Source organism: Alosa sapidissima, chromosome 9, assembly GCF_018492685.1.
Source record: "Alosa sapidissima isolate fAloSap1 chromosome 9, fAloSap1.pri, whole genome shotgun sequence".
NCBI lineage: Eukaryota > Metazoa > Chordata > Actinopteri > Clupeiformes > Clupeidae > Alosa > Alosa sapidissima.
In genome coordinates, this window is record NC_055965.1 from 6230730 (window position 1) to 6250672 (window position 19943).

Below are 19943 nucleotides of genomic sequence, written 5' to 3' on the forward strand. Positions count from 1 at the left end.
CGCCAAAGTATTTCAGGAGGTGGAACACGGCCTAATTAATGTTAATGGATTGGTTTAGGTGGTTGAATCAGCTGTCCCTTAATAGTGTAGGCCAAAATGTATCAGCTGAACAATTTGTTTCTCGATCTACAATATAGGCCTATGTGCGCATTATGATATGTCAAAGTCAGTAGGAAGGTGGGACATGTCTTAATTGATATTAACTGATATCTAGAGGCTATAGGCTTTCAGAAAATATAGGGTTTAGGTGGTCAGTTCAGCTGTCCCTTAATAGTATAGGCCCAAATGTATCAGCTGAACAATTTGTTTCTCGCTCTACAATATGGGCCTATGTATGCCTTATGATATGTCAAAGTCAGTAGGAAGGTGTTTCATGTCTTAATTTATACTAATTGATATCTAGAGGCTATTGGATTTCAGAAAATATATGGTTTAGGTGGTCAAACAATATGGGCCTATATTTAGCACAGCAACAACCATATCTACCATAGCAAAATTGCAGTAAAAGTAATGTAAAAATGACGTTAAATAACTGCCAATTGTCCTCTGTTTCCACCGCTGCAGTAGATCATGATGTGAGGATGCGCTCCGTAACACACCTGTTAATGGAAGCAAGGACTGAGGTGTCAAGGCCAGCATGCTTCAGCCTCTTCAGGAAGTAAACAAATGAGTAGCCAAACAAGGACAAACAAGGCCTTGTTTACATGCTGGCTGTCTTGTAGTTTGACACCATTCTCCTTTCTGTGAGTGTTCTGTTGGAGTCATATAATGAAATGCAACCCATACATCAGGATATCAGGAGCAAGGATCTGTAAAAACATAGTAGAGGGGAGAAAAAAAAAGACATAAAGAAACGTCAAGAAAACATTACATGACCATCCCTAAACAACAGCATTGGGCAAGTTACTTCAAAAGCGTAATGCATTATTTATTACTTGTTACTGTCAGTAATTTGTTACATTACAATATTACTGTCTTTTAATTGTAAGGCATTACACTACATTTACATTACTTTCACCAAAATAACAGAACATATGGATTTGGTGTTCTCAATAGATCTTCATGTGTTCAATGCAGCTTATTACACGGCAGGAGGTGATGTGGTATGGCATAATGACTGAGCTAGGCTTAAGGCTAACAAAATAACAATATAATGGTTGCAGTTATGGCTCATGGGACAATGTCGGTCCCAAAGGCCAAAGGTCACTCACAACTTAATATAGTAAAATATAGCCATAGTGAAATTGTATGTTGATTTTAAATGGTTCTCATCATTGCTGGTTGCCTTTCCTTCCACTTACAGTGGTGTAGACTTAATGCAAATAATTTGAGAATGGCTACGATCTTTGTCTGTAAAAGCAACATTTTAGTTATTCTCACTGCTTGAAATGAGAAGTATAGCCTAACCATGTTAGATCTGTTGCATGAATGGCAGAGATAACTCAAATTCACTTTCTACAGTCATCTAAACAAGGCAATTCCAGGACCAGCATAGATTTTTTTAATTCTTGGATAATCTTCTCTGGTGTCAATTTAGCATTTCTCAATTTTGGATTAAAAAGCAAAGTAACTTCAGTTACTGAGAATTGTACCGAGTAAAATATTACTGAAATTGTATTGGTAATGTCTTACGTTACTGCATTACAGCAAAAAGCAACGCATTACTGTAATTACATTACTTTTTTAATGCATTACTCCCAACACTGCTAAACAACACTTCCTTTCTCCTTCCTTTCTCATTGTATCACTACTGCAATTCATAAACATATATTGTATATAGGTGAGACAAGTGTAACACTGGTGTGGGTATTTATTCAAATACTGGAATAGGCTACTAAACTATCCACAACTTCAAGTGTCAACACTGTAGAAATTTGGAGGAGTATTAGTTCTTATGCAGGAAAATACAGTATAGGCTACTTTGGACAAAGCTGTATTGCACTACGTAGTACACTGCAGAAATGCGCTATTTTGGAGATAGAAATATTGTTGTACTGCTTTGTTTTTCAGAAAAACGGTAGTAGCCTATAACAGAATTTGTCACATGAATTACCCAGACCCAAAGAAACAAATGGCTTATTACGTAAAACTCACCTGTTTATAATTTCATGTCAAACACCATGTCAACTAATTGAAAAGCAGGATTGTATCACCATCGCACTCATTTCGATAATTGAACCATAACGTGTCTTGAACAATGATTTATTTGGCTAATTATCACGTATTTGTCCACGTCTTACAGTATAAGACATTGAATTGTAGGCCTACTAGGAAAATTGCACTAAATTCGCGTGATTCTAGTCGTTTTACAGCATGAAGAAGTTTTGGTCAGGATAAGTATCCCTATATTTTATTCGAAACAACAAAAACCAACAACAACATTATTATTATTTACTAAATTTTCGTAGTTTAAAGGAGAATTCCGGTGTGATATTGACCTAAAGTGTATTGAAACATGATACCGAGTGTGAACGTATGTCTCATAGCCCATCTCGACTTGTCCCCTGCACTCCAAAATCTGGCGCTAGTTAGCCGATGCTACCAACAACTTTTTCAGTAGTGGTGCTTCGGCATCGGGCTAGCCATGCAAATAAATCACTGTTTTACACCCATTTACGAGGCTCAATGTATCTCCACGCTTCATTGGTAGACTTCCTAGGGCCCTGACATTTAAAACGAGACATTGAGAACTTTGAAAAAGCACTGGTAGTTTACTTACAAGACGATTTATACAGACAGTATCTTCACGAAGTTTAACGTTTGCAGCCATCTTGAATTTAGTCACGATAAGTCGAGCAACGAGTAAGAATGAACAGGTATGATAAGGGATCAGATTCTAAAAATAATTCAGTGGAAATGCATGGATTCCAGTTTCTTCCAGTAGCAGCAACTGGAATCCATGCATTTCCACGGAATTATTTTTGGAATCTGATTTGTTGTCAAAACAGTTGAGTTGTCAAAAGAGAATAATATTACAACCTGAGGAGATTTATTTGACTAAAGGGGGCTTTGTAAGATCGTGGAGCAAATGGTTAGAGAACGGTGTGAGCAGAACTGTTGTTACAGTTTTTTCCTTCCATTGCTTAAGCAGAATTTTGAAATTTCAAATTCAATTTTTTTTCGAAACACACAATTAACACACAGCCGCCACAGCCAAATAACAGTATCCCTCGGATCTTTTACAAAATGAAACACTCGTTTTAAAATGAAACTCTGTTTTGTTCACAAAAATCACAAACACACCAAATGATCCGATTACACTTGAATTATGTACACACAGTAATGTACACTGTAAAATCTATACAAAAACTATACAACTACACTTTAAACAATTTGGAAACCGGTTGCCTGGAAAAGACAAGTAAAGGAACTTATCTAGATGAAGTTATACTAAGTAAGTAAGTCAAGTCAAGTAAGTATTACTCAGTGCACTTCACTCGTGAAAACATTAAAAAAAAAAAACATCTGAATCTGACAATGTGAATCTGTCAATTTGATTGTGAATTCTGTTCAAAAAAATGAACGCACGCACAATGCTTACAGAGCAATGATGAATGAATGAAATGCCCCACCATTCCATGAAGAAAGTGTAACATTATGGAAATGAGCCTTATTAGGCTTATATTGCTTAAAGGATTGAACGAGAGAGTTTATTTATACAGTTTGGTATCACAAGTAGGAATGGATAAAATGTTGAAGATCGTCAAATAATACTGTCCGGAACAGCAAGGCCTCACTATCACACAGAAACACAGAGCATCAGACACCTCAATCTCAAAACTGAAGAGTACACGTGAAACCTCACCAAATTCACACTAGAGGCTAGCTTTAGGCAAGTGCCAGAACATTCAAAAACAACCAGTCCCTTCAAAACAAGGTAGAATTCTATGTTTAGTAGAATTCCGTGTTCATTTTGGGGCTATAATGAGGGTTTGGTGCTATGTATGTATAAAGAATGTGTGAGGCAGAAGACAAGGACACAAGGAATCAGTGACACAAGGAATGTAACGACGTAGTCTTTTATTGACAACTGACATCCAATCTCAATATTAACTGTTGAATATAAAATGTTTGCTTTAGTTAAAGTAGTGAGGCTGATATGTCTACAGTAGCCTATATACTCAAATACAATCTGGCTTTATGAAAAATCGGAAAAATCGTCATATAGACTGATGTTTGACCTCCTAGATTATGCAGATGCAGGCCTTTATATGCCTATAAACCCTATATACATGTAGGGTATTTTACACAATCTAACATACATTTCTCATGCAACCCCTTAAGGCTAACTCCAACATCACCTTCTGCACAAACTAAAAATGTGTATTAAAAGCCTGAGTTTCATACATGCAGGATGCACACTCTGTAATGTTTGTGGTAAATATTGTCATTATTTGAAGGAAAATAGTTTAGCATTACATTCTATGTCAATGCAAAATTGTGGAAGTTAATGTGCTATATAAGTTGTATTAACAACTGGAATAATTACTTAATAATCTTTAAGTAAGCAAGCAAGTTAGTTTGAAGCTCAAGTTAGTTTGAATTACTACATTTTGTTGAATGTGTGTGTGTCTGTATACATGTACATATGTGTGTGTGTGTTTGTGAGCAGGCCCGGAGTGGGTAATCGGGAGAATCATCGGGAGAATTCCCGGTGGGCCACTTCACTTTTGGGCCGGTCGAGGGAAAAATATTGACATTTGCCACGTTAATCTATCTTCTCTTAAAGTTGGCTACACACGTTCATTCTATGCCTAACACCGCAGCTCTGCATGGGTTGTTCTCCCCTCCCAAGAAGAGTTGATTGGGTCCATATAGCCCGTCTTTTCTAAAAAGTTTTCTCAGATACCATAGCCGGGCCGGCCCTACCGTGGTGATAAGCGTCAGGGAGGATGGATGGTACAAAGAGGCCACGAGGGACTGAAAAGGCCAGGTAAAAAAGACGAAAAGTATTAGGGGAAAATGCTGCCAAATGTGCCAAGCTTCCAGATACAGCTTCCGGACAGACATAAGTGGCAACTGGTAAAGAGACATAGCCATGATTATTAGCGGCGTAATTATTGGGCTAATACTGGACGTTGTAGCGTTGTCAACCTATTTGCAAGCAACATATTAAATTAATTAAAATATTAGCCTTTTTGTATCATCCAATATGGCGATTCATATACTTTGCAAATATTATGCAAATATGGATAACAAATCTCGGTAACACTTTCTATGAAGGTTGTATTTATAACGCCCTATGAATACATTCATAATGTTTTATAAGGTGTCTATAAAGCATTGTAATGCTCATTATTACCATCTATATGTATTCACAAGTCGTCATAACCAACTTCATGATGCATTATGACAGCTAATTATGATATTTTAATCTGAATAATGTATTATAAATATGTCAAGATCTGCCTACTCACTTGTCAGTTTTATGATGCATCATAACTACTTTGCTTTGCTAAATGCGTATAGTGATGCATAAAGAGTTTTGACTTCTACTGTAGTCCTATATATCTATTGCTATAAGTATATGTAATAAAGTTATAATAATTTATACATCTCCCTATAGCACACAATTATAAACAGCTCTGCAATATCATAAGTGTTATTTGTCAGCTCTAAGTAAAGTGACAAGAATATGACCCTATTATCCTACAATGAAATGAGAGTCTGGACAGTAAAGACAAAAGGAATGCATTTAGTCCACTTTATTTTCATTTAAACCAAAGGTCTATTTTGATTCAAACGATCTTTCATAATGACCCAAGATAGATTTCAGTAGCATTGTGAGTTTTATTCCAATAATAACCACCACCACAAAATATAGGACCATGCCGTGCCACTTTTTTGGCCTGTCTCATTGTGTTTGTGTAATGTGCTCAGAGCATTGATAATCAGTCTGATTATGTGTGTTGGTTTAAATAAAGTGAACTAAATGCATTCCTTTTGTCTTTACTGTCCAGGCTCTCATTTCATTGTGTCTCATATTTGTTTATAATAACCTTATATCTATTTATAACAACACCTCATTTGCTCTACTTTACCTAAAGCTGACAAATAACACCTATGACATTAACATAGTAATTATGACCGGCGCTAGCGTTTTTTTTTTTTTTTCCCGTCATCTAATTTTTGGTCAACGATACCCGGGACACCGAACCACCGGGGCACATGAAATTTGGTGGGTATGTAGCCCCACTAGACTTTTACGAAAAAAATTTGTTTGGTCCCCGGGGGCCACTCCCCCCCCATGCTGGGCCCCCTGAAACCCAAAAAATGCAGTTTTTCCTAAATAACTACCTGAACCGTAGCCGTAGAGGATGAAGACATTTTTATGGTATGTTGGTCTCAAGGGCCCACATCAACCTAGCTCATAATCACTCATTTGTGATTTGCACCCCCCCGGTAAAAAATGAAAATGCAATATCATTCTGCTTTAATCGCCCCTCTCTTCAGTTAAGATGTTCAGAACTGCACCAAATTGTATGTGTATGATTAACCTGGGGGTATGCCAAGTTTCGTAGAATTTCATCCATGGGGGGGGTCCAAAAAAATTAAGTTATGTGTATATTTAGTGACTGTACATTCATTGGCCTGTAGATGGTGGTGCACACACACACACACAGGCACATCAGCATCGGCAATTACAACGGGCGATACATAATTACAAATTCAGCAGGATTAAAGGAAAACCAAATATTCATCATAATAATTTGGCTGCATTTCCAGTATTGGCGTCACATAGTCGTTTGTCCACCAGATGGCGCATCGTTGCAGTGAGACGTAATTTTGTTGGAAGTTAATCTAAAGTGGGTTGGAAAGACACTACGCTTCCTACAAGGACAAGACTGTAGTTTACCGCAGAGAACGTCTAATAAGGGTAGGATGATTTCTGCATGACATGTAACTCCCATTTCTTCTTGAAGCCGAAATTAATCTGAGAATGTTTATCGGACATGCTTGGTTTTTACTGCAGGTAGGCTACGTTAATCTTAAGTTATATCAATAGCCTAGAGTAGGTAAAATAATGTTACCGTTAGCATTGGTTGAGTGATGGAGGCCAATTTGATTATTGATGTATTTGTGGAAAACCATGCGGTTATAGGCTACCAAGAAAATTGATAACAGCACTAATTGCATCTTTCGACTGTCATCTCATTTGCTTATGACCATAACCTAGGCTACTAACAGCAGCTAAGTGAGTTAGCCACAACACGTTCGCTACGTGATGGTTTTCTAATTGAAAATATATAGGCTACCTGAAAGATAACCTGTCTATGATGCATCCTAAACACCTGGCTGGGACATTTAGCTCAAAAGTCTCAAAAAGCATCTGAGTCAACGTTCATTCCCAAACACCCATATAGGCTACTTCAATCCTCTATTTTCAAAGGTGATTCAAGTAAGGAAGAGCATGGCTCAAAGTAAAGTAACTAGGACTGAAACTACAGAAATTCGTCAAAGTGAATAATTTGTGTCAACTCGCCGCAATGTAGATTTATTAATGCACCCGTGATCTACATCTCCATTTAAACCAAATGTTTTAGAGCGCACGTTGAGAGATGTATCCAGGGCAGGGCTGTACCTACACATATTTGTTGCACGTGCTACAAAAATCATTCTTTGCGATGGATGATTTAGTACCAACGTTACACCGGTCCAATACAGTTTTGCCTATGGCTATACCGTGAGACTGAGACGTTTTTTGTTTGTTCGAAGTGCGTGTTTAGGGTGTGAAGAGGGGAGTCGATGTGCTTTGATTCCAGCTTGGTAGTAGTAGTCTATGCGATTAAAAAACACGTGTGTGTGAAGTATCCAAACAATGATAACGCTTTCATTATGGCTGCTTTAGCCACAGACCTTGAGCTACTGTACAGTGGGTTGGGTTCCATTTAGAAGTGTCGCTTTCCGTGATTCACACAGCTGCGTGAAATGTATTACTACTGATATGCAAAACTATTAACTTTTCGCCAAGAGGTGGCAGCTTAAGTCCGCTTGATACTGTAAGCCATTGGTTCCCAAAGGAGATTTTATTTGGGTCGCCAGCATAGCCTAGTGACAATTTATGTTGTGTAATAGGCCTAGCATAGGGCCTACCTTATATAGCCTATAGTTTGTTAACAGTCACGGTTTTGTCATAACTCCCTCTATGCATTTTTGCATTTAGAATATCTCTGAAACCGGGGGCGAACACGTCGCAGGGGGGGGGGGGGGGCGCCAGTGCGTGGATATCTCAATCGCAAAATTAAACAATATTCGGGTGCCTACCATGGACTAGGCTGGGTGAACTCAGCCTGATATGCCGGCGATTCCTTTTCGATTTCTTAAAAGATTGAGCTTGGTCTGGCGAAAGCCAGACTAACCATGGACCTCATAGTTGCAAAATGCAAGGGAACATGAATCAGCATATTATTTGCACAAACAATAACGGACAGTAGCTCTTCAACTTGGCCCGTTAAAATGTGTATGAACAGTCTAGCAACGCATTTCATGAAGGCCCTTTTGGACATGTCAGTTATTTGCACCACTGGGTAAAAAGGCATTTTGTTTTAGACTACTGGTATTTAATTTGTGCATTGACAATAAAGCTGAATATCATATGAACTAGATGACTAAACTTATGCATATGTAGAAGAAGAAACATTCACAAAAATCCATGACATGACCTCTCTTCTTGATAGCTGTTGAAAACTGCATGGAACTGACAGGGATTGTTTTGTTTAATAATAAATAAATAAATAGCTACTTTGTGTGCAAACACACATTCCAAACAAGCATACACAAAAGTTTCAAGAGTGGGGGATGGAGTAGAAGATGGAGACAAATTCATTAATATGATTTATTTTTGCGGAATGGATGTACAGGACTGAGCGGCGGTCATATTTTGTACCGCTATGCGGCACATCTAGTTTATAATATTGTGCATATGGGGTAAAGATGCAAAATGTAGGTAAAGATGTAAAAATGTAGTCAAATGTAAATAACGCACACATTAGTGACCTACTGTATGGTTCCAGAGAGAGTAGCCTACACCCCTGAGTGGTATGTTCTGGTGGTTTTTCGTTTTTCGTTAGTGGCGTGCGCTATCAAAAGCTTCCATTTGCTGTACCATAGGGCAGGCTACTGCGGTGCGGTAGGAAAGCCCATTATTTTTAGCACATTATTTTTATTTTTTTCGGAGCCGATAAGACTCAAAGGGAACTCTGAAGCATTTTCCATATTGTAGGCTATTTTCCTCGCAATGATAGTGAAAATGAAATAGTGCCCATTTATTTTAAATGATGAATTTGTGCGTGCATGTGTCGCTGATTTCTTTCACGTCTTACAACATAAATAATGCATTCATATGCAGGTAGTAATGTCAGAAATGATCCCGTTTATAGGCCTCTTAGAAATAGTTGTTGCATCTTGCATGTTACATTTAGATGTGCACTCAATCGCGCATCCATGCAGGCAAAACGTATAGGCCTACGACTCAAATGTGGCGACGGCACACAATTTGTGAAAAAATTTTTACAATGCACTGGCGGTGATAGCCTACACTTAATGTAAATCGCGGACAATAACCAAAGAAAGGAATTTGCACCTCCATTCACCAAGTAAAGGCTGTAGTACGCTTAGTGTTTTTACATGTTGGCACAAAACATCATTTCTGTCAGAAAGGAGCCTATAATGCATGGGGAGTAAAGTGAGGTGATTCAAGCAGAAGAGAGGCCTTAGCCTATTCCTGAATCCTGTCCCTTTCAAACTATGTTAAAATTGTGTGATTAGCCACCAGCATAATATAATCAAAATCAAAATACAAAATCCTATTAGGCTTTAGGTCCAAACCTATGAGTCTAAGCCTTAGTTTAAAAAAATATCTTCAGGTGTAAGTAATTAGTCAAAGAGCTATTGCATTCTGTGTAATATAGAGGTTAATAAAGATACTCTAGTTTGTAATTTCTTTTAAAATATTAATTTGGGAGACAAATGGAGTCATACCACACGTCTACGTCCAGGGATGGATTACTGAATGGGCCTACTGGGCCCAAGAGCTCAGGGGGCCCTGAAGCCCAAGCCTCTGCGTGAAGTTGCTTCTTCTCCACCCTTCTCTTCTCTTTCCACAAAACTTACCAGAAGCCATCATTTAAAGGGTGATTTTTAACCCTTGGGAGTCACAGCCCATTTTGACCATTTTAGCATACCCTCGGTTTTAGTCATTTTTATCACTGCCATACACATACATATCTGCTTTCTTAATATGTAATTATATCTTTAAAAATATATAATGTGTAGACATACCCTATCTAAAACCACCCCAAAAATACAAAAAGGGTAGAGCAACAATATATTGTCAATGAACTTTTTTCTGATCATTATATTATTCATTCCCATGCATACCAAACTAAAATAAACAAAGAAAACATCTCAAATACCAGAAAATACATCTTCACGATTCCCCTCGGATGAACCCAAGCGCTGCCGAGTGGAACTTCCATCTTGACCGTTGTTTACATGCTCTGATTGGTCAAGATTACTGCCTTGTAAGCAAAGTGTTGTGGTATTTTGTGGGTAGAAGATTCATGACAATGTTTTACTTAATTTAGTTGAGTTTATGTTAGACATCATGATAAAAACGCGATTTTTCACCGATCCCGGTAGGTTATATACCTATATCATGGTATCATTTGAAAGTGCTTTTCCTGCTCTTTCCATTGCTACTGTTCGTTTCTAGCACACACGATCGCGGAGATATTCGTGATAAAAAAAACTGATCGATTACAATGGAATGTTCCAAAAATACACATTAATTTTCTGTATTTTTAAGAAACTGTTTATTTCGCGATCCCGACAGGTTACACACCAAACCATGGTACGATCGCGGAGATATTCGCGGTGATTCAGACGGTGTGTTTTCATGTCGCCGGCGACATGATGACTTTGAAGGGTTAAAAAAATCTTCCAGGGGAGCAAGGCCCCTGACCCCCCTATCTTAACTGGATTTAACCATATGTCCGTCAACAGTTTGGAATACCCTAATTGACTAAGTTAACTAATTACTTGTTTGTGATTTTTAATAATATTTTTGCATGCAAGGAAATATTTAGAAATTCTGTTTGGGGGTCCCCCAAACCCCGCCACAGATTTGCCCCCCCCCCCCCCCCCCCCCCCCAATGCTGACAAATAACACTTATGATATTGCATAGCTGTTTATAATTGTGTGCTGTACAGAGATGTATAAATTATTATAACTTTATTACATATACATAGCTATAGATATATATATAGGACTACAGTAGAAGTCAAAACTCTTTATGCATCACTATATGCATTTAGCAAAGCAAAGTAGTTATCATAAAAAAGTGAGTAGGCAGATCTTGACATATTTATAATGCATTATTCAGATTAAAATTATAATCATTAAAAATTATCTATTTTTAATGTCATATTATCTGTCATAATGCATCATGAAGTTGGTTATGACAACTTGTGAATACATATAGATGGTAATAATGAGCATTACAATGCTTTATAGACACCTTATAAAACATTATGAATGCATTCATAGAGCGTTATAAATACAACCTTCATAGAAAGTGTTACCCAAATCTCAAGCTTGATCTGTGTATGCAGTAGCCTAGGCCTAAAAACAAAAGTAGCCTCTGAGCAGCAGATCAGCCAGTCCCCCGCTGAAAATGATGAGCCCGAAATTAGCTATAACTAGACAAGTAGAAAGGATAATAGAGTTAACCATATGAATTAAAGTTATTTAATGTAAGAAAGAACAGTATATGATGGCAGTAGGCTACATGATCAACCTATATGCCTTGTTTGCTCAGAAGTGGGTGTAGTAAAGGAGTAAATCACCAAACAACAACATGATAGCTGACCCATGCAGAAAAAACATGTAAACAATAGTTCAATATGCCTCTTAGTGGAATTGTGGGATACATTTAATGCTTTATTTCTAAACTAGTGTAAAGAAAGACAACGGAGCTTCATTCTTCAGGCAACAAAAACACCTTATATACACTTTGTCAACATCTGTAGGTACAGAGCACCACATCGCAGAGATACTCTCAGCATACCTGTCAACATTTAGCTTTCCAAAAACGGGAGATTTTTTTTCGAGGGGGGGGGGGGGGGCAGTGTTTATACCGGATCTGTGTTTGCATATTTAATACGTTTCATACACGTGTTTCAACACTGCATTTCGGTCGTTGCTTTTACCTTACCATTACCTTACGCATGCCAGTTATGTATCCACCAGCTGCCTGCCTGCAGCCTAGGCTACTTCCAAAACTCCAAAGCTGCTTGCTGTCAGATTTGGTTCCGAGGGAACAAGTTCAGTGTATCAACAACACTCAATAACAGTTTATGTGATGTGTTAATGAATTAAATTCCCAACAATTTCACAACAGCTAGTTCTGGAGTAGGCCATTCAACTAGCCCGCTTGCTTACGACGAGACTCAGGCTGCGCAGTCGGCACCCGCTTCCTTATTTGGGTTTTGGGTTGCCAGGTTTTAGCCTATGACAAAACGGTTGAAATTGAAACTAAGTGATCGTGTATGTGTAGGGTGTATTTCATACACAATCTGGCAACCTGAATGGATCAATGATTTTAAAATGAAGTTTGATGGCCATGCAAATTACGGGAGTTTTCCGGAAGAAATAACAAAACGGGAGGGTGCTGGGAGATGACCTTGAAATACGGGAGAAACCCGGGAAAAAACGGGAGTGTTGACAGGTATGACACTCAGATCCCTCCGATTTTTCCGATGATCCCTTAACACGTTTTCCAATCGTAAGATCTCAAAATGATAGTGTTGTCTGGAGGAGCTCCCTCGATCTGTCCCATCACAGTAGACTATAGGTCTACAGACTCAGTTGCCCCAATTGAAAATAAAAGTCATAGCCTAAAATGATATTACACCATCTCTCTTTTCCACTCAGTTCTCCTTTAATAACAATAACTCTCTGATCAAGAATTACAAGGAGTTACAGCTATGTTCCCCAATGCAAATTAAATTTGAATCATTATAAAAGTGGGGTGGATCTGAAGTCAAACACTAACTCAATGTTTATGTGTGTGTGTGTGTGTGTGTGTGTGTGTGTGTGTGTGTGTGTGTGTGTGTTTGTGAGAGAAAGAGAGAGAGAGAGAGAGATTTGAGTGAGGAGACGCTACCCTTTTTTTTTCCAGAGACTCGTAGTAATGTCCCCAGAACGTTCACTTGGAAATGGAAAACTCATTCATACAGAATGATTTAGATAACTTCCACGAGACATTTAGGGTTCTAATTCACATTTTAGGATGCAATGGAGACTGTTAGACTCAATAAACACTACGTTTATATAACTTTAACCTTTATTCCAGTTCAGTACAGAGCAACTCCGTAGCTACCATTTCACCTGCGACTGGTCCAACTAACTCATATCCCACAAAACACACAGCGCATCCGCTCCCCGGGTCAAAGGTCAAACATAAGGAGGGAAAATATAAGTTAACAGAGACTCCTCAAAAAGTGTGTTCTTCTGTTGATCCATTTTTGCAGCTGCCGTTACCGTGGCAACATATATCTCTGTGGCTCACTCAGTAATCTTGACTGATAAATCAGTAACACACACAACTCCCTGTGAAACCAGACCACACCACCTCAAGGAAACACAAGAGTTGATTTAATGACTCACTGTAGAAATGTGAGGTTTCAGTCATATAAACACAGACTAAACTAAATGTGGCTAACTTGTGGTGCCAGGTTTTTACCTACACATTGAGAGACGAGTTCAGAGAGCGTAGGATTACACAAGAAAATGCTTTTGTTAATGATAGTGTATCTAGTTATATTAGTAGTATCTAATATCTAGTAGTATCTAAGTGTATCTAAACACTTGTTTTTATTAGCATACTGCAGACTTGATGCTAGATAATTTGCCTGTATTCTCTGTCTATGCTTTTCACTCTATCTAACCAAGACTGAAACACTGAACGCATTTACGTGAGACAGTAGACGTCACATGACATGGGGTTTTGCCCTCAAGTATCAGGGGCCTGTACTATGAAGGGAGCTTAACCTACCCAGATGTAACCCAGGGTTACTTTGTTAAACCGGGGTTGACAAAACCTGGTTATCTTAAGTGGTGTTAATCGGTACTACGACGCTGATTATGAAGTTGATTTGTTGAGCCGGGGTTAACCTAATTGGAGTTTGTGCGCGTTCACATAAAAGGGGCGGGTTGCAGCGCAAGTCACCACTTTAAATGATGACGCGATCACCTTATTTTATGGATGAGAAATGCACAGTTATTATGCCAAGTTATGAGGAATTAAAACCCACTCTACGACAAAAATCAAATACGTCGGCAGTGAACAAAGCAAGGCAAGGCTGTTGGCAACGTATTGCAGATCGGGTAGCCTAAATGCCTAAAAGTATGAATGTCTGAAATGAGTTGAAATAATTAAATAATTTTGAGTTCATAGAAATGCCTACAGATGCAACACAATTTAGAAGTGGGCATATACTGTAGATTACAGTAATAGGATAGTTGAATGTTTAAGTAGCCCCCATTGACTGATTTAGTGTATGCCTAATCCTGTGAACATTTCAGATACAACACCATTGCCAAACACACATGGCAGCAGGTGAAAATGAAACACAAACACATTATTCAGAATAGCAGGTTTATATAGTTATAGCTTGCATTAATATTTCTTAATTATGAAAACATGTAGGCCTAGTATGCTTATAGCCTTCACTTGGCCTCTGTTTTACAGCTAACAAGAAAAAGGTGTCTTTGAACACTACTGTAAGGAGTGTTTTACAGTAGCAGAGGAGTTGGCCATTGCAAATAATAGTGGAAGGCCGATTGTGGAAGGGGTTGAGGGAAGCATTCGGTCGGATTCTGGTGCTGTGGAAATGTGTAGCCTTTATGTGCAGGGTACAGTAATATGACATTCAATTCAACAAGTTTGTTAAAATGGTGATTTTAATTCATTAGGCCTAGGCTATGTCCGATTTATTTTAGGCTATTCTTGCTCAGATGTTCAGCATACTGTAGGCTAGGCTAGGCCTATGTCCGATTTATTTTCGGACATACAGTATTCTTGCTCAGATGTTCAGCATCACCGATTAGATGGAAAACATGAATGTCCACGTAAGGGCATTGCTATGACGGGTGACATTAGAGACTTCTGCCTAGATCATCTGACAAAGATAACGAATTCCCTCGACTGACAATCTATATCTTCATAGAGAATATATATATATATATATATATATATGGCGGTCTCTAAAACCCCTCAAAGAGAGCACCTCACGATTTGCGCTCCGATATCGTATGGATCATCCAGGTACGCCAACATATCTCGAATTGTTAGTGGAGGGGTGGTACTTGTAAAGGGTGTGGTTAACGGAAACCTCGGGTTAACCAAGAACATAACCTGCTCGGAGCAGGTTTGAGATGCAGCGTCATGGCAGCATACCTCACCTTAATCAGGAACTTACGCCACACGTGATCAAGTTACTCTCGACGTTACCCAGATAAGCCAGTAACCCCGCTTCATAGTACAGGCCCCAGCTCACAAGAGTTTTATGTTACCCATACATCAGAAGACTTTGACAAGCTTTGGGAAAGATTATTGAAAGATTTGAGTCTTTTACTGTAACTAATGCCCCCCCCCCCCCCCTCAAGCTTTATACAATCTTTCCCAAATCTTGTCTTAAGAGAGAAGAGAGAGTGAGAACTTCCTCGACATGCTCTGTTCTGTGCATACTGCACATGTAAGGCTGGGGCAAACACAAACGGCTCATCAGCCACACACATGGCAGCATCTCTTCACATGGGCACCATCAGTGCCCTGCATCTGCTCACTGAGCGTCTTTACATGGGTGCATTAGAATACGTACATTAATTCCTCAATAGCCATGGATGAATGAATTGACACATTCACCAAGTGTGTATGGACTCTGATTTCTGTTATGTCATTAGTTTAGAGGGAGAGACTCTTACACTGCCACAGGGCACCCAGGAGGGTCAACATCATGGAAATATGGGTTGTTATGATCAATCAGAATGATTGAAAATGGGACCGGCATTCACCCATCAATGGAGCTGGAAGCCCTGGAGTTCTATTTGCACATGAAATGTTTTCCAGATAGATCCATTTGTTCTCCACGATAGCTCTGCGCTGACTGCTGTTCCGTCTCATGTCTGTCAGACGCGCTGCTCTGGAATCAGAGGGAATGATGAAAGAGTGATGTAGCTGAGAGAAAGCCAGAGCTCCATGTCCGCATGTGATACTTATCAATGCTGTGTGAACTGACATGGGGTGAAGGGAATCACTGTTTGCCAATGCAGCCTCTATACCATAGGAATAGCATAGATTAGCATAGCGATCAGCTATCTGCTGCACTAGCATAGCATAAGAGATACTTGGAGCACTTGGAATCACTAGCAAAGTAAAAACATGTAATTGCCTCATTACCAGCAACAACCTTCTGATATAATTGCATTAGCAGAGTAACGTAAGTAAAGCCACAGGGATCAGGCTGTTGCTAGTCTTATCTGAGGGTTCCATGAGGTCCTCCAAAACAAGATCCACCTGCATGTACCACAACACGTGTTTGCTGTGGCTGACTATAATGCAATTCAGATTGGGAGCCATCTCAAAGACCACCTACTCTACAAGAGCGACCTCAATCTTTGGCATGAGACCTCCATTTTCCCCCGATGACAAATGCTCTCTGGAGTGAAGTGAAAGCAATTTCAGAGCTGGCCTCTCAACCGCTATGGCCATCAGTCTCTTTTCCTTGTCAAAGCTATTTCCTCCTCACGCACCCTGGGCATGTGCAACCACTGAAACTTAATCGCCCTCTCTTAAGGGGAGGCCTAGATTTCCCCTGTGAATTACATTTCAGCTGGTGGCACCACAACAAAAAAAGCCCTTCACGCTCTCCAAGACTGCAGGGCACTTGATGTCTCACAACACTTTCGTCCTGTTTATTTTTCTCCGTTCTCCCGTGGACTGGGCGTGGACGTCCTCCGCGAGGGCAAAGGAGCGGTGGCATGAAGCGGCGATCAAAACCGTCGCCACAAAGCTCAGGATGGATGACGACGACACGGCTGAGGGGCAGGAGAGGACGCTGGACGGGGAGTCGTGGAGAGGAGAGACACGTTAATGACCGTGTGACGGGGGGAACGGACGAGTGGAGAGGGGGAGGAGGAGGGGAGATTGGAGAAGAGTGGAGAGGAGGAAGAGGGGAGATTAGAGAAGAGTGGAGAGGAGGAGGAGGTGGAGAGGTTGGGGAAGAGTGAAGAGGAGGAGGAGGTGGAGGGGTTGGGGAAGAGTGGAGATGAGGAGGAGGTGGAGATTGGAGAAGAGTGAAGAGGAGGAGGAGGTGGAGATTGGAGAAGAGTGAAGAGGATGAGGAGGGGGAGATTGGAGAAGAGTGGTGGTGGGGGTGAGTGGGGGCAACGCCGAGGGGAGGGAAGGCCCTGCTATTCACAGCGTGATAGCACCCGCGACTTTGATCAATCTAGCATCCAATCGAGGACTCAGCGTGGTGTCCAAAACAAGGTGCTGGTCAGAAAGCGCTAACAAAGCTCCGCCGCATGCCCACTGTAGCACAGCTGCAGACACGCTTTATTCTAAATCCCTAAATGGGTCAGCGGACAGCAACTACTGCCTTCTTATCTGTCACAACTGGACGCCAGGTCCCATAGTGCCTTATTATAGTCTTTTTAGGCTTAAGGTTTAGTGAGGTGCCAAAAGAAAGCAAAATAAAGCACATACTGTATCTCTCTCTCCCCCACTGAGTTAAAGATTAAAGATTGTTTGAGTTACCTGAGGGTTTCTGTGGCTCAAATTGGATGAGAATATGCATTGTGTCTGTATAATTTGCTAAGCAGTCAAAACATACCTAACTCTATAATCGGTTCTCTTGTGTAATGCAATGTAGTGTGTTATGTTGTATAAATGTTATATTTACGTTTATACATTTAAAATGCTATATACATATATATTTAACATAGTCACATGCCAGATCACATGTTAGCCTCAAAGCACACATTCTACCGTTATTTTATTCACACGTGCAGGCTAAGGATATATTATTATTTATTCTTTATAAAACAACACATACTTCAACAATCAATTGAACCCCAGTAGCAATCCCAAGTTCCCAATGGTTATCACGTTACTGTTCAACTCTGAAGTCTAGAATAGTATTGAGTCCTTTGTGCGTCATCATTGGACACAGTGAAGACCAGCACATGGTATAGCAGCACGGGGCTCGCTCTTCAGAAGTTTCATGATCTGATTATGATGATTACTCTCTTTCCCGGAGTCTCCGGGCCAAAGCGCATATAACAACACACCCACACACCACTACCTATAATTCCAAATCAACAACCCACATACTCTATATCGCTCTCTCCGTCGCCATCTCCTTTACTAAGGGTGACAGAGTTGACAAAAAAACCTCGATCTGGGTCAACCAAATATATGCTCCTAATATACAAAATGCTATACAAAAGTGTATTTGCACCCGGCTTATGCATACATCTTAAATGCATTGGGCTTTAAGATCCCGAATTGACTTGCTGCTCACAAAAATTGGCAGTGTGAAAAACAGAAGCTTGTAAAGTGTCCAAGGAGCACTCTGAATGCCACATCCTGTAATGTATGGTGTGTCATCTAACCCGACCGTGTTCTGCCTTGGTATTCAGTGCATCTGGCATCCGCAGTACCCTAGGATCAGCCTCAGCAGTGTGTGTGTGTGTGTGTGTGTGTGTGTGGAGGGAGGGAGGGGGGGGGGGGGGGGGGGGGGGGGGAGAGAAGGGGAGGGAACCAGAACCAGGCATTCTGCTGCGGATCGACAGCAGGGTTTTGCACACAGCACCCAGACATGACATTCTCCGACAAGCAGACGAAGATCCTGGAGGGCAGCTTTTCAGCCCAACACCAAACTCCCCGTCACTTATGGGGAGAAAAGTCTCTCTTTCCGCCCATCTGTTTTTTTTTCCTCTCCTCACTTGCTGCAAGAGCTAAAGAGAGGACACATCAACCTGATTGGACCAAAAAACTAATTGGACAGCCTCCTGACTGGGCTCTGGTTTTGGACACATCAGTCTGACCCTCCCCTCCTGACCCCCCCCTCCGTGGCGGCCACAGTGCTCCACGTTCTTAACCAGACAGCTCCCTGGGCTTCAGGAAGGAAACGGTGGCATCGCTATTTATAGACTTCTTATTTATAAGGCAAAATAATATGGGAGAATAGGTTTTTTTAACAACACACTGGGGGGACATGTCAGTTCCGACACGACTTCTGACCACAGAGTCTCTTTCTATCTCTCTCTCTCTCTCTCTCTCTCTCTCTCTCTCTTCTCACTCTCTCTGTATCTCTCTCTCTCTCACTCCCTCTCTCTCTCTATCCCTCACTCTCTGATTCATACCCTCAGACTGCCTGAACGGAGAAAAGGCTTTGGGGTAGGGACTCATTAAGAAGAATGGGATCCGGAGGGGGAAAAATAATCAGAACTGCTTGAGAAAACATGGCAAGCAGACGAGGTGAAAGAACATTATGTGAGAGGGAAGCAATTTCAAGTGCGCTGGGTTTCAACGTGACCACGATGGCACATGAGGCCAGAGGTCACAGGCACAGGGCACTGACTAAGTTTGTCATCTCTCCTGTAACTCACAAAAGGGGATGGCTCCCTCTCTCTTTCTCTCTCTCTTGCTCTCTCTCTCTCGCTTTCTCTCTATCTCTCTCCACCCTTCCAGTGCAAATTTGAAGCGATCTGCTTTTCAGAATGCATGAGACTCTGCAGCCTGAGTAGCTGCCTTGAGGCAAGAACTTTAAAATTACAGAACACACACACATACACACACACACACACACACACACACACACAAGAACCAGGTCAAGCCAACTGAGTGGGTTTGCATGTGAGTATATGTAAAGTT

General features: G+C 40.4%; 1 long non-coding RNA gene across 1 annotated transcript; it reads right to left on the reverse strand.

Moving 5' to 3' along the window:
- Positions 1–538: 538 nt before the first annotated feature.
- LOC121719288 lies at positions 539–18397 on the reverse strand. Its single transcript, XR_006034223.1, has 3 exons — positions 18388–18397; positions 16474–16476; positions 539–809 (listed from the first exon to the last, which is right to left on the reverse strand). It is a non-coding gene; the product is annotated as an uncharacterized LOC121719288 (long non-coding RNA).
- Between the last annotated feature and the right edge of the window lie 1546 nt (positions 18398–19943).